The sequence below is a fragment of the Danio rerio genome, chromosome 15 (assembly GCF_052040795.2).
Source record: "Danio rerio strain M-AB ecotype USA chromosome 15, GRCz13ab, whole genome shotgun sequence".
Classification (NCBI taxonomy): Eukaryota; Metazoa; Chordata; class Actinopteri; order Cypriniformes; family Danionidae; genus Danio; species Danio rerio.
In genome coordinates this window covers 51,405,001-51,420,000 of record NC_141035.1, presented here as the reverse complement: position 1 = coordinate 51,420,000, position 15,000 = coordinate 51,405,001, and the positions used below count along the sequence as shown (strand labels likewise).

General features: G+C 40.6%; 1 protein-coding gene across 3 annotated transcripts in view; it reads left to right on the top strand.

The window, feature by feature from the left end:
• inppl1a (inositol polyphosphate phosphatase-like 1a) overlaps positions 1–15,000 on the top strand; it is a 51,731-nt gene that overhangs the window by 1,313 nt on the left and 35,418 nt on the right.

Here is a 15,000-nt window from a genome sequence, read left to right as displayed (position 1 = left end):
AACTGATCTGTTGTGGTGATTCTACAGTTGCTATGGTAAAACGACAATTGATCTGTTGTGATGATTTTACGGTTGCTATGGTAACAACAACTTCAGTATTATAAACAAGTGACCCAACCTATTAGTTTTCTATGGTTGTTGCTAGAAAGGATACAACTGCAGACGGAAGTTAATCAGAATTTATTTGTTTTTATGCTATTTATTAAATTACCCATTAAATTGTATTTCATTATGGTGTCAAGAAGGTCTCTGGTTTGAGTCTCAGCTGGGTCAGTTGGTGTTTCTGTGTGGAGTTTGCATGTTCTCCCCGTGTTGGCGTGGGTTTCCTCCGGGTGCTCCGGTTTCCCCCACAGCCCAAACATATGCGCTATAGGGGAACTGATGGAGTACACTGGCCTTAGTGTATGGGTGTTTCCCAGTGATGGGTTGCAGCTGGAAGGGCATTCATTGTGTGGATAAGTTTGACCATTGTTTTTGTTTACATCCCTCAGAATGGTCTTCAGAAATGTTTGTTGAAAGTGTTTTTTGTAACTAGTTGTTTTAGAGAACATATATATTTTCATCTTATTAGCTTGTTTATTTAACAGGCACAGTGCACTTGATATCGTACAAATTTTGTGTGTAAATAAAAATAAGGCATCTGTAATTATAAAATGTTAAAGCGTACTCGTAATGTTAAGAGGGAACTATTCTAAAATCTGCGGTTAGAACAGACACAGATACGACATTTTCTCTGTCTGCTTGTATACGACTGATGAACTTACAATGGGTGTACTTTACACACACCAAATACAGTTTCACCACGGACACGACGACACGAGCACGAGCACGAAACAAACAGCGACGTGTGTGTGTGTGTGTGTGTGTGTGTGTGTGTGTGTGTGTGAACAGCAGTGTTGGTGTTTCACATCTGCAGAGGTTTGGAAGTGTGTGTGTTTGTACAGTGATGAACAGGTCAGAACACGCTCACATTTCTAAGCCACAGAGCAGATCATCCACACACACACACACACACACACACACACACACACACACAAACGCACACATACACACACAAACGCACACATGATGGAGACCTCAAGCTGGTACATGCTCCTGTGTGGTGTGAGGGCGAGTGTGTATGGGTGTATGAGTGTTGTGGTGTTAGTGTGGTGTGTTTTCAGATGTGTGAGTGTGTGTGTGTGTGTCTACAGATGTCTCTGCATCTGTGTCATTTATTAGTGTGTTTCTGTCTGGCTCTGTTAGTGTGTGACTGTGTGAGGTTCTGCTTGTGTTTGTGTCTGACTGAGTGTGTGTTTTCCTTCATGTGTCTGCGCATGTGTGTGTTTGGGTCCGTGTTTCTGTGAATGTATGTGTGTGTTTATGTGTGTGTAAGTACATGTGTGTCATGGTGTGTGTGTGCACGTGATTCTGTGTGTGTCTGCATGTTTCTGTGTGTGTGTGTGTGTGTACATGTGTATCCTGTGTGTCTCTGCATGTGTGTCTGCATGTCTGTGTGTGTGTGTGTGTGTGTGTGTGTGTGTGTGTGTGTGTGTGTGTGTGCACGCGCTGGCATGACAGATGAACTATTTAAAGCAGTTGCTGAATCTCCTGCAGCTGTGAATAACTCTGAGTGTGTGTCTGAGTTTCCTCGTTTTCCAGAACACACAGAATCAAACAGCATTAGCAGATCTCACAGCTGCTCACACACACTCAGACGCTCCTACAGTCACATCAGGAGGACACAACACACTTTAAACACTAACAGAGTCCACATTCTCCATCATGTTGTGCTTTAGCTCCAGGTTGGACCTCTTTTGCCTTCAGATCTGTCTTAAACCGGTTAATGAACCGCTGACACAAGGCAGGATGATCCATGCTTTCATGTTGTCTGAGCCGAGCATCCGAATGTGTCAGCAGAAATGGAGACTCATCAGAGCAGCAACGTTTCTCCAATCTTCTATTGTCCAGTTTTGGTGAGTCTGTGTGAATTGTAGCCTCAGTTTCCTGTTCTTAGCTGACAGGAGCGGCACCCGGTGTGCTCTTCTGCTGCTGTAGCCCATCCGCCTCAAGGTTGGCCGTGTTGTGTGTTCAGAGATGCTCTTCTGCAGAGCTCGGTTGTAGCGAGTGCTTATTTGAGTTACTGTCGCCTTTCTATCTGCTGGAACCAGTCTGGCCATTCTCCTCTGACCTCTGGCCTCATCAACAAGGCATTTGCGCCCACAGAACTGCCGCTCACTGGAGATTTCCTCTGTGTCGGATCATTCTCTGTAAAGCCTAGAGATGGTTGTGCGTGAAAATCCCAGTAGATCAGCAGTTTCTGAAATACTCAGAGCAGCCCGTCTGGCAGCAATAACCATGCCACGCTCAAAGTCTCTTAAATCCTCTTTCTTCCCCATTCTGATGCTCGCTCTGACCTGCAGCAGATCCTCTTGACCATGTCTACATGCCGACATGCAGTGAGCTGCTACCATGTGATTGGCTGATCAGACATTTGCGTTAACAAGCAGTTGGACAGGTGTACCTAATATAGTGGCCGGTGAGTGTAGATGTTTCATATTTGACTCAGTCAAGTAAATACACAAAAAGATGAAAATCAGACTTCATTATTAGATGATAGTTGAAGCTGAATGTGTGATTCAAGAGGCAGAGGCTGTCAGAAATGCCAATAGTGCAGTCTTTTAGTTCTTATTTACAAGACTTAACATCCATAAATACACATACAAACATCGTTATAGAGATATCGGGATTAATTTTGTGTTTTTATTTAGAACTCGTTCAGGAAATATGTAGAGTTTTGCAAAATGATTGGAGGTTTATGTTGGAGGCGGTTCCATAATAACAGGTAAACACACACACGCACACACACACACACACGCACACACACACACACACACACACACACACACACACACACACACACACACACACACACAGTTGATCAGTTCTCTCTCTGCAGTGATATTAAACTTACACTCTCTCTTTAAGCTGACATCTGAGTTCACGTGTGTGTGTGTGTGTGTGTGTGTGTGTGTGTGTGTGTGTGTGTGTGTGTGTGTGTGTGTGTGTGTGTTTTTAGCAGTTGTTTGTAAAAAGCTTGTGTTTCTCACCAGATTATATCTGCACTCAAACATTCACCCAGACATTTCCTGCATATTTTAGAGCTGATGGTGATTCTCTCTGAGATACTGTCAGAGTTTGCATCTACTCCTGCTCTGAGTGCTTTCGTTGAGCAACCATTCAGAGATGTGTTCACTATGGTGGATTGATTTGGATCATGTATATGGACTAAACCTAAACCAGCAGTGTTATGCAAGAGGTTCGTCAACATAACAGCAAAAAAAAAAAGTCATAATCTGTCAACTTGTGACATAAATAACATGATATTTAGCAAAATCAAGTACTCATTTAGCAGCCTGTACACATTATATAAGTGTAAATGAACAATATGTGTATTATATTGTTATATAGTATATAATAATTGTGGCGCAGTGGGTAGCACAATCACCTCACAGCACTCAGCTCGCTGGTTTGAGTCCCGGCTGGAACAGTTGGTGTTTCTGTGTGGAGTTTGCATGTTCTCCCCGTGTTGGTGTGGGTTTCCTCCGGGTGCTCCGGTTTCCCCCACAGTCCAAACACATGCGCTATAGGGGAACTGATCAACTAAACTTGCCATAGTGTATGGGTGTGTGTGTGTAAATGGGTGTTTCCCAGTAATAGGGTTGCAGCTGGAAGGGCATCCGCTGTGTAAAACATATGCTGGATAAGTTGGCGGTTCATTCCACTGTGCCGACCCCTGATGATAAAATGATTAAACCGAAAATGAAATGTATGAATGAATAATATTTTTAGTCTAAGATTTAAATGCAAATAAACAGACATATTTTAGATGCATAAATAAAAATGTAAATTATATGAATAAAATAGTGAATATATGTCTGCATACACAATGTACATCACAGAAATCTCTATTTATATGGACTTAACCTATGAGTGCATCAAAATGTAACTTTTATATATTCAATACCGGTGAAAAGTCTGGAGTCAGTTTTTATTATAATTCATATTTTTATTTATTAATTTAAATACAGTTATTCTGTTCATCAAGGCGGCATTTATTAAATGCAAAAAAAGTTGAATTGTTAAATACTTATCATTCATTCATTTTCTGTTGAATGAACCGCCAATTTATCCAGCATACGTTTTACACAGTGGATGCCCTTCCAGCACTGGGAAACATGCAACATTGGGGAGAACATGCAAATTCCAAACAGAAACACTAAATGACCTAGCCGTGACTCAAACCAGCGACCTTCTTGCTGTGAGGCATTCGTGCTACCCACTGCGCCACCGTGACGCCCATTAAAATCGCTGGAATAAAGGATTTAATTGAATGATAAACTACTTTTGAACAGTTATTTCGTAGTGCAATAACATTTCACTGTTTTACAATGTGTGCTGTATTTTAGATTAAATAAATGCAGTTTTGCTGAGCAGCAGGAGCTGATTTTAGACATTTAACAATCATACTGACCCCAAACTCTTGACCAATTAAATGTTTATTAGTTCAGTTTTGCTGAATGTTTTCGGCATTTCAGCATGCCTGTGTGATTTTTCTTTTTTATTATTATTTTTTATCTTCCACGCTCTCTCCGCTCTGCTAATAATATCTCTGAATTCAAATCCTTACTTACGACTCACCTATTTTCTGAACGCTTCACTTCTGATCTGCCAAACGGGCCGCTTTATCAGATCCACCTGCACTCTGCTTATTTATCTCCTAGGTCTTGTTTGTGTAATTCCAGTTTGTTATATTTGACTTCCTGTATGTTTGTTTATCTTTTTTCGCATTCTTTGTAAAGTGTCCTTGAGCTCTGAAAGGCGCTATATTAATAATAATAATAATAATAATAATGATAATAATATTAATAATAATGATAATAATAATGATAATAATATTAATAATAATGATAATAATAATGATAATAGTAATAATAATAATAATATTAATAATGATATTAATAATAATGATATTAATGATGATTATAATAATAATAATGATAATATTAATAATAATGATATTAATAATATTAATAATAAAATTAATAATAATAATATTAATAATAATGATGATTATAATAATAATGATAATAATATGAATAATAATGATATGAATAATAATGATAATAATACAAATAATAATTTTAAAAATAAAACTTGTTATTATTATTATTAATATTTATATTATCATTATTATTATTATTATTATTATTAATATTATCATTATTATTATTATTAATATCATTATTATTAATATCATTATTATTAATAATATCATTAATAATATTATGATTATTATTATTTTTTAAAATTATAATTATTAGTTAAATCAAGTTTTGTAAGTGATCAGTCGCTCTCGGTCATGTGTCTGTTCACTGTTTATGTGTTGTCAGCAGTAAATCTGCATTGTTTGCTGTTTGTGTGTAAAAGCACAGTCAGTTTTTACTGCGTCCCTCAATGCAGTGAAGTTTCCGAGATTGCAGAAGTTCTGGCATCCAGCAGCGCTTTCCATCTTTTACGTTTATAAGTCATAAAATCTGCCTGAGAGAAACATTGGAGACAGCACAGACTCACCAGCTGAACTGAGGAAAATATACTTATAACTATTCGCCTAATTATTCAGATATTTCCCAGATGATGTTGAACAGATTCAGGAATTTCTCACAGTGTTTCCTCTAATATTTGTTCTTCTGGAGAAAGTCTGATTAGTTTTATTTCGGCTAGAATAAAAGCTGTTTTTAATTGTTTTAAAGCTCAACATTATCACCTCCCTTCAGCAATATTAGTGTTGGATTGCCTCCAGAACAAACCACTGTTATACAATGACTTGCCTAATTACCCTAACTTTACCCTGATTACCCTAGTGAAGCCTTTACATGTCACTGTAAGCTGAACACTAGTGTCTTGAAGAAGATCTAGTCTAATATGATGTGCTGTCATCATGGAGAAGAGGAACACATCAGTGATTAGAGAGGAGTTATAAACACTGTTATGATTAAATAATAGTTTAATTTACTCAAATTATGAAAAAAATATTCGGATAGGCAAGTAATTTACACACTTAAATGTGTGTAAATAAAGCACACTTACCCTTAATATATCTCTATGGTAATTAAATATAATAAAAACTGATCGATACATTGGGGGAAATTGATCATCAGCCAATGTTTCAGTATGCCTCAAATGTGAGTATGTAAATTGTTTCAGCACACCAAAAAGGTTTTAGTATAGTTTATATTCATGCAAGTGAGACAAGTGTGGTGCTAATCGACAAGAGAAGGCACCAATAACGGTCCATACACCATAACAATCAAGCAACACAACTGCTGGTACACACAGCTGATATCGATTATCACAATAATAGTCAGTAATCATGAAGTTTACTCATGAGCATCATTAATCCAAATACAACACAATTGCATAAAAGGCTTATAATGCGAGATAAAGATGAGGTTACATGAATGAAAGACAGATAATGAAACCCCACGCAATCATTGCCATCATTCTCCTCTTCAGAGACTGGGGAGCTTGTTGCAGTCACATTGGAAAACCAACCTGTGTGTCCGAGAATGCCGGGTGATGTGCACTTATCCCACGGCTGAGCTTCCAATGTCTCAGCAAGAAACCCTCACCTTTATAGTCAAAATTTGGGTGCTGGCCAAAGGTCGTCCTATTAGGTGAAGTGTGAGTTGATCAGGCTGACCTTCTCTCTCAGCTACATGCACGTTATTTCTGATTGCAAAGCACAGATTTGAGGTGTGTAGTGTCAGCGGGATTATCTAGAGTCAATATTCTACCTTACAGTCAAGAGACTCTTCTCTGGTTATTTAATCACGCTTGAGGGTCAATATTTTACCTCCTGAAATTTGGAGGAGGGTGTGAAGTTAACCTTAAAGGGTCACGAAACACCAGAACACATGTGTTGAGCTGTTGACAGTGGTATATGTGTCCCACACTGCTAAAAACACTATTAGGACACCTATATTTCACTAGAAAGTGTAAATTGGTTGTTTTTGCGTTATTTCAAGCAAATTTGTACTTCCGGTTTGAAACTAATTTTTGAAGCTGCGTCACGGTCATGACATAATAGCGTGTATTCCAGCGTGCAGACTGGACGTCTGTGCCAGAGTGTGTCTTATTACGTCTTACAGTGTGCTGCATTAATGCATGAGTAAAGCTTGGTTCAAACCAATCAGCGCGCTCTATTGTGCAACTTCATTAATATTCATTAGTCACAGTGTTTAGACGACAGAGACGCCACGTTGTGTTGGCAAAACAAGCGTGAAGTGTTGCTTTTATAGTTTGCTGCAGTTCAGTTTTGTTTTCATTTTCTCTCTGTGAGAGCTCAGCTGGAGTCACGTGTGGATTAACAGTGTACGCGACGCTCGACAACAATAACTTACGTGTCTAAGGAGGATTATTGTTTACCTGAGAGCTGTTCTCATCTGCAAACGCTGAGATCCGGATTCGCTGCTCGTCTCCTCTTAATAAAGACGCGGCTCTAGTTGCTGGTGATTGTTCTGTCTCTACAGATTTGTTAAGTGAGCGACCAGCGCTCTTTGTTTATTCAGTTTGTTCGTATCGAACTAAGTTAACTATAGCGCAGAGTGTAAACATGTTAGCACCACAACCAAACTTTAACCTCGTGTAGGGTTTTCACCGCATTTAGTGACCGGAATAACACACGCGGCTTTCTGACGCTACCTGCCAAATGCATCTAAGTTTCCGGAAAATGCTGAGGTTGTTTTCTCTCACTGGCCGTGCGGTATCAAACATTGCAGGACAAATGCACGCTTAGAGCAGATCCTCGAATCAAATATCTCGTTTGTCACGAGGGACACGACTGAATTCCCTGAATGAAAGAGCCAAACTGCAGTTAAAGTCCACCATTTAATAATGGTGCGTGCGTGCATGCGTGTGTGTGTGTGTTGACCCTGATACTCAGCGGGTGCCCGAATAGACACTCCCACATCATCCTTTTTTTATATCCTCTCACACAGGGCCGGAGTGGGACTCCTTTTCAGCCCTGGAGTTTCAAGCCTTAGACCAGCCCACCTCAGTTCACGACTGTCTATATTAAAATAAGGTCATTTCCAATTCAGTTTCTAATAACACTACCGCGTCTTTTTCAAGAAAACAGCTGCTTTAGAACTTCAAATGTTCAAAAACCCTAACAGTATTATATGTCTTAACAATAAAAATGAAAAAATTATAACTATACATATCCAGGTGAGAATCGAACACGGGTCGGCGGCGCAGTAACACAACGCGCTGACCACTGGACCACAATGGCGCTGTTGTGTGGACTTATTGTGTATCAGACTTATTAATGTAGTGAACCATCTGATTTTCATTGAGCAGGTGTATTATTCATTAATATGAATTTTTCAAAATCTTATATATTGACTGAAAGGTGCTGCTGTTTGGGGTCGAATGATGATTTACTATTACATCATGATTACCCTGCGGGCTGCATTTTGCTCACGGGGCTGCGAGAAATTAAATAAAAATAGCGGAGCTGCGGCAAAATAATGAATAAAAAGAGTGAGGCTGTGGTCAAATACATGAATAAATGAAAGGAGTGTGACTGCTGAGAGTGCAAGCAGCAAGGGACACCGGCCCTCGCGGCCTAAAAACGGACCGGCCCAGCGGGAATTCTCCCGGTCCTCCCGATTAGCCAATCCGGGCCTGCTCTGACACTCCCCCCTAAACAGAGCTGGACACGCCCACTTTTCTGACTTTTTCCAAAGTAGAGGTGTGAAAACACCCTGCTGAAACGAGGGGGTTTCATTTCCCTTTTAGGTCTTGTTTATTTGGTTGTTAGTTGAGCAAAACAGGAGAAAAACAAAAAATAACCCATTTGTTACAGCTTACAGTGAGCATTATTTGAGAAGGTTTTTTCAGTGTTATTGACAAACGGTTGAGTAACCACAGCCATATCATCCTGCAGCCCAAGAGCGCTCCCTCACTGAAGCTGGTCGGTGTCTGGATGGGAGAGCACACGGGAACACTAGGCTGCTGTAGACAGTGGTGTTAGTGAGGCCAGCAGGGGGCGCTCAACCTGTGATCTGTGTGCGTCCTAATGCCCCAGTATAGTGAAGAGGACTCTATACTCTCAGTGAGCGCCGTCTTTCAGATGAGATGTTTATCCGAGCTCCTGACTCTCTGTGCTCATTAATAACCCCATTGCACTTCTGGTAAAGAGTAGTGGTGTAACCCCGGTGTCCTGACCAAACTCCCTCCATCAGCCCTTACCCATCATGTCCTCCCAATCATCCCCATCTACTAAATTAGCTCTATCACTGTCTCTGCACTCCACCTTTAGCTGGTGGTCAGCGCACTGGTGCCAAGTGGATGCTAAACACTGGTGGTGGTAAAAGCATGGGTTTTTGTGAACTTCTTATTTCTAAATGAGGAGAAAACAGAAGTGATTTTATTTGGGCCCAATGTTTTGTCTGACTGTAAACGCCCCAGGCTGGGTAACTTGGAGGAGTTCAGATCACCCCAGGTACGTAACCTGGGCATAACATTAGACCAGAACTTAAAGTTTGATAAACACATCTCAAAAGTGGTGGGAAATAGTTTCTACCAACTCCGCCTTCTTTCAAAAATTAAAATCCTCTCTTCCTTTACACTCTCTAGAAACCACCATACATGCGCTTATAACCTCCTGGTTGGACTATTGCAGCTCTCTCTATTTTGGGCTGCCTAAAGGCTGATTTATACTTCTGCGTCAAACGCCGGCGTATGCTACAGCGCTGACGCATAGCCCTTTGCTGATGTGCACCTCTCAAAAAATGTAACTACACGTCGCAACGACGCGTAGCGCAAGCTCTGTGATTGGTCGGCTTGGTAGCGCTGACGAGTCTGGGCGGGACCGAGAGCCGCGCGAATGATTGTTTACAAGTGTGGAGTCCCGTGAAGGAGCTCCGGAGGGAAAGTTTTGTTTTGTGTTTACCTCAGAGTTAAAGTTGCTGCACGTCCGCCGGTTCCTGCCTCAAAATGAGCGAGTTTGAGCCACTTGTACATCCCGGAAGTGTTCAGGAAAAGCAAAACAGAAGCGAAGAAACTCAACACAGAGGAACATTTACACCTCACTGCCAACTAGCGTTTCAGAAGTGTTAATGCAGACCGACAGAGACAGCAGCAGAAGTATAAATGCATGGCTGCGCGCGTTTCATGTGCCGTGGGTCACGCCGGTCACTTGACGCAGAAGTATAAACCAGGCTTAAGTCTCAGATTGCTCGGCTACAGTTCATGCAAAATGCAGCAGCTAGATTTTTAACTAAAAGCCCGAAATATGCACACATCACTCCTATTTTGAGGTCTCTACATTGGCTCCCGGTGAAACAAAGAATCAAATTTTATCGAAAAATATTTTATTATTATTATTACTTTTTTTTTTTTTTTTTGCTCTTTTATTGATAATTTTTCTATGTTCCTTCCTATTATGTGCCTATTGCTGTTTTTACTGTTTTATGCTCATATCATGTGTTTATTTTCTCTCTGTAAAGCACTTTGTGCAGCTCTGTGCCAGTTGGAAACGTGCTATATAAATAAATAGAACTTTGTAGGGTCCAGCCAGTTGGTCCAATGACGGTATCCAATGGTGGATGAAGGTTCACTGCATGTTCGGTCTTTCCAGTGCACAATGTTGATTTATATTAAACTTAACTCATATCTGACTCCAATTTTAGTATGTGATGGTTTAGAATATTAATATGTTTATCCTCGTTTTATCTGACTCCAATTATAAAACATTGATAAGATTATTTTGTTTCCTTTCACATTATTTTAGATTATGATTGAATATTCTTTTGATTTGTTATTATACCTTATTCTCATTTACTCAGATTCCGATAGCATCTCGAGTCTTGCACCGGCCGGGTATACAATCTCTTAATACAAGCTTGTCAGTTTTGGTCATTAAACAGAGGCGATTAACCACTCTCCTAAAAAGGCAGAACCCTACTTACTCAATTTAGGAGATTTTTATGTGGTCCCCATAGATCTGTTATCTACTAATTCAAGACAGAGTATTTTAATAATAATCGCACAGGATTATACTATTGTAGATGAAGGCCTAAATATCCACATTTAAAGTAGTTTCAACAATATTTTGTTGTTCTAAATAGTTGGCCTTTTACAGTCCAAGTATACATGAAATAATGCCAATTTGTTAGTCGGATCTCTAACAACATTGAATAGCGTGCCACGCTGCTCCGTCTAACATGTTTTAGTCCGTTACTAACCTGTACAGTGGCTTGTAGTGCTATGGACAACAACATTTATCAGTGATAATAACACGAACTCTGTTTGAATCATTCAAAACATAACAATTTATTAGTCAGGTAAATGTATTATGCCAATTCAATCAGTCAATTCATAAACGATCAATACAAAACATCAAATTATCAAAGATAACTCCAAGATGAAAAAGATGCATTCCTGACTTTGAAATATACATAACATGGGGCAGACCCCATGTTATGGGCTGATCTGGTTAGGCAGAATCGCCCTGAGTTTTTCTCAAACCTTGCCTTAAGTAATCCAAGAATTCCCTCAAGGAAGGGGGTGTGAACAAAAGGCATTCACACTTAGTGGCACACCCCTCTCAGTGGTTCAAAAGATGCCTGAAGTTATATATTTATTGTTCTGATTATGTCTATTTCTGAGAGAATCAGACCATTGTACCAATCACACTGAGACATTTCAAATGATATCAAACATGATAGTTAAAGTCAGTTTGGTTAATTCTAGAACATTCAAACATTGAAATGACCATATGTGTGAGTTGGGGGGATGAAGCAGACTCAGATGCAAATGCAGCAGGAACTGGTTTTTCCCGCATTCCCCTTGCTGAGTTGTGAAGTTACCAGTCTCTGTTTTCAGCTCATGTTTTGAATTGTCAAAGACATCAGAATATTTGCAATATTTCAATTCTTACAACTTAAACTTGAACTTGTGGTGTGGAGAGACCCCCCTCATGATTGTGAAGTGCACTTGGTGTATGGGCACACACAATACATGCGCTAAATAAATACACACATCACATTACATCATTAGCATTGATCAAACATTTATTCAGAGGTCTTTGGTGTTTAATGATGTTCTCCAAATGTTAGAATGAATAGCTAGTTATATGAATAATGTAATTTATTACAAATTGTTCATGCAATGAGGCGGCACGGTGGCTCAGTGGTGTCACCTGGTGGCCTCAAAGCAAGAAGGTCGCTGGTTTGAGTCTCGGCTGGGTCAGTTGGTGTTTCTGTGTGGAGTTTGCATGTTCTCCCCGTGTTGGCGTGGGTTTCCTCCGGGTGCTCCGGTTTCCCCCACAGTCCAAACACATGCGCTATAGGGGAACTGATCAACTTCACTGGCCCTTGTGTATGAGTGTGAATGAGTCTGACTCCCGCTTGTACCACAGAAGAAGAAGGCAGAAAGATGAACACGCTTGTTGTTATGGATAGTTTAAGCAGCAGCTCCAGCTCCAGCGATGAAGACATGATTATTGTTCAGCAGTGCAATGAGCAGCTCCATGTTTATATGGCCTCTGGGCTTCTTCTTCAATGTGCGCTCGCATTGACAGTGTTGTGTTTGAGCTCCTCCGTGTTTACTGTAACTTCAGCAGCTCTGTGCACAGCGCGGTGCGCCAAAACAAAAAAACAAGCATAAGGGTTTTCTTTAAAAACGACGCTTTTACGCATGCCATTTTGCGCGTTGGTGTGCACGATCACATTGACGCCCTTTATTTAGTCACGAGGTGTTAAATGTCGACAGAAAACACGAGCAAAAAATGTGTCTGTGTGCACGAGCCTTAAAGCTGAAAAGAACATGAATGAATGAATGTTCATGCAACGTCTAGAGAACGTTTAAATAACGTAATGTTGAAAAATAACAGCGTGCACTGGGGCGGTTTGCTGCTGAGTGTGACGCGGCTGGGATGAGAATCAGCACCTCTAAGTCCGAGGCCATGGTGCTCCACCAGAAAAAGGTGGTTTGCCATCTCCAGGTTGGAGGAGAGTCCTTACCCCAGGTGGAGGAGTTCAGGTATTTTGGGGTTTTGTTCACGAGTGAGGGAAGGATGGAGCGTTAGATTGAAAGGCGGATTGGTGCAGCAGTAATGTGGTCCATGTATCGGTCTGTTGTGGTGAAGAAGGAGCTGAGCTGAAAGGCAAAGCTCTCGATTTACCAGTCAATCTACGCTCCTACTCTCACCTCTGCTCATGAGCTTTGGGTCATGACTGAAAGGACAAAATCTCGGATACAAGCAGCCGAAATGAGTTTCCTCCGCTGGTTGGCAGGGCGCACTCTTATGGATAGGGTGAGGAGCTCTGACACCCGGGAGGAGCTCGCAGTAGAGCCGCTGCTCCTCCACATCCAGAGAAGTCAGCTGAGGTGGCTTGGGCATCTGTTTTGGATGCCTCCTGGACGCCTATAGGGAGCTGTTCCAGGCATGTCCCACCAGGAGGAGGCCTCGGGGAAGACCCAGGACATGCTGGAGGGACTGTCTCTCGGCTGACCTGGGAATGCCTCGGGATCCCCCCTGAGGAGCTGGAGGAAGTGTCTGGGGAGAGAGAAGTCTGGGTTCTCTCCCTGCGACCCGGCCCCGTAAAAGCGGTAGAAAATGAATGAATGAAAAATAACACTTAAAAGAACAAACCGAGAAAAAGCTTGATTTACATTAGAGGTCGCCTTTATAAAAATCTGAATGAATGAGAATTACAGACTTAAAGGAGCATTTTTATGCCAGTGATTTGGATTGAGAGAGTGAGCAGGGTTGATGCGGTTGAAAGCGTTGTAATTGTTCCATCATATTTTGTATGTTAAATGTCAGTACTTATTTTTCTGTCTGAGTGTGACCTGTGAACTGATTTTTCTCAGAGCGTGTGTGTGTGTGTGTGTGTGTGTGTGTGTGTGTGTGTGTGTGTGTTAGTAAGAGATCTTAAACTCAAACTGAAATTATCCAGGGAGGAGTCGACAGGCTTTTTCTGTCTGTGGTCTTTCTCACACACACACACACACACACACACACACACACACACACACACACACACACACACACTCTTGCGTCTGGTGTTTCCTTGTTCTTTTTTTTGTGTGTTTCTGTGCTAAAATGTGAGACTTCTGGACTTGTGAATCTTAAGCTCACAGCTCATTTTTAACACACACACACACACGCACGCACGCACGCACACACACACACACACACAAACACATAAACTGTTTTCTGCAGAGTTTGCAGAAAATCCTGATAAAAATGTTCCTAATACTCTAAGTGATGCGCATGCTGCTGATCTGGGCCTGTTCCATGAAGCCGGATTAGCTGGTTATCCAGTTAAGTTTCAGTTTAGTTTGCACCAAACCTGGATTTTACTGTAGGCACCACGAAGGCAGCTTCGCTGTAATTGCTCTTTGTTGCCATGGAAACTTACGCTACATGCTAACATCCTGTAGCCCAGGTTTATGTTCTGGTTATGTTCATGTTATGATTTCAATACTTAATATTGTGGCCTAGTCCTAGTCTTGTTTCGTTAGGTTCGGTTTATGATTCAATACTTTATGTTCTGGTTATATTCAGGTTATGTTCTAGTATTGATCAGGTTATGTTTTGGTTATGCTTTGATTATGATCAAGTTATCTTCAGCTTATGTTTTGGCTATGTTCTAGTTATGATCAGCTTATGTTCTCCATATGTTTTAGTTATGATCAGGTTATGTTCAGCTTAAGTTCAGGTTATGATCTGGTTATGTTTTGGTTTTGTTCTATATGTGTTCAGGCTATGTTCTAGTTATGATCAGGTTATGTGATCAGGTTATGTTCTAGATATGATCAGGTTATGTTCTGGTTATGTTTTGGTCATGTTCTTGTTATGATTAGGTTATGTTCTAGTTATGTTCTAGTTATGATAAGGTTATGTTTTGAATATGTTTTCAATTTTGATCAAGTTATATTCAGCTT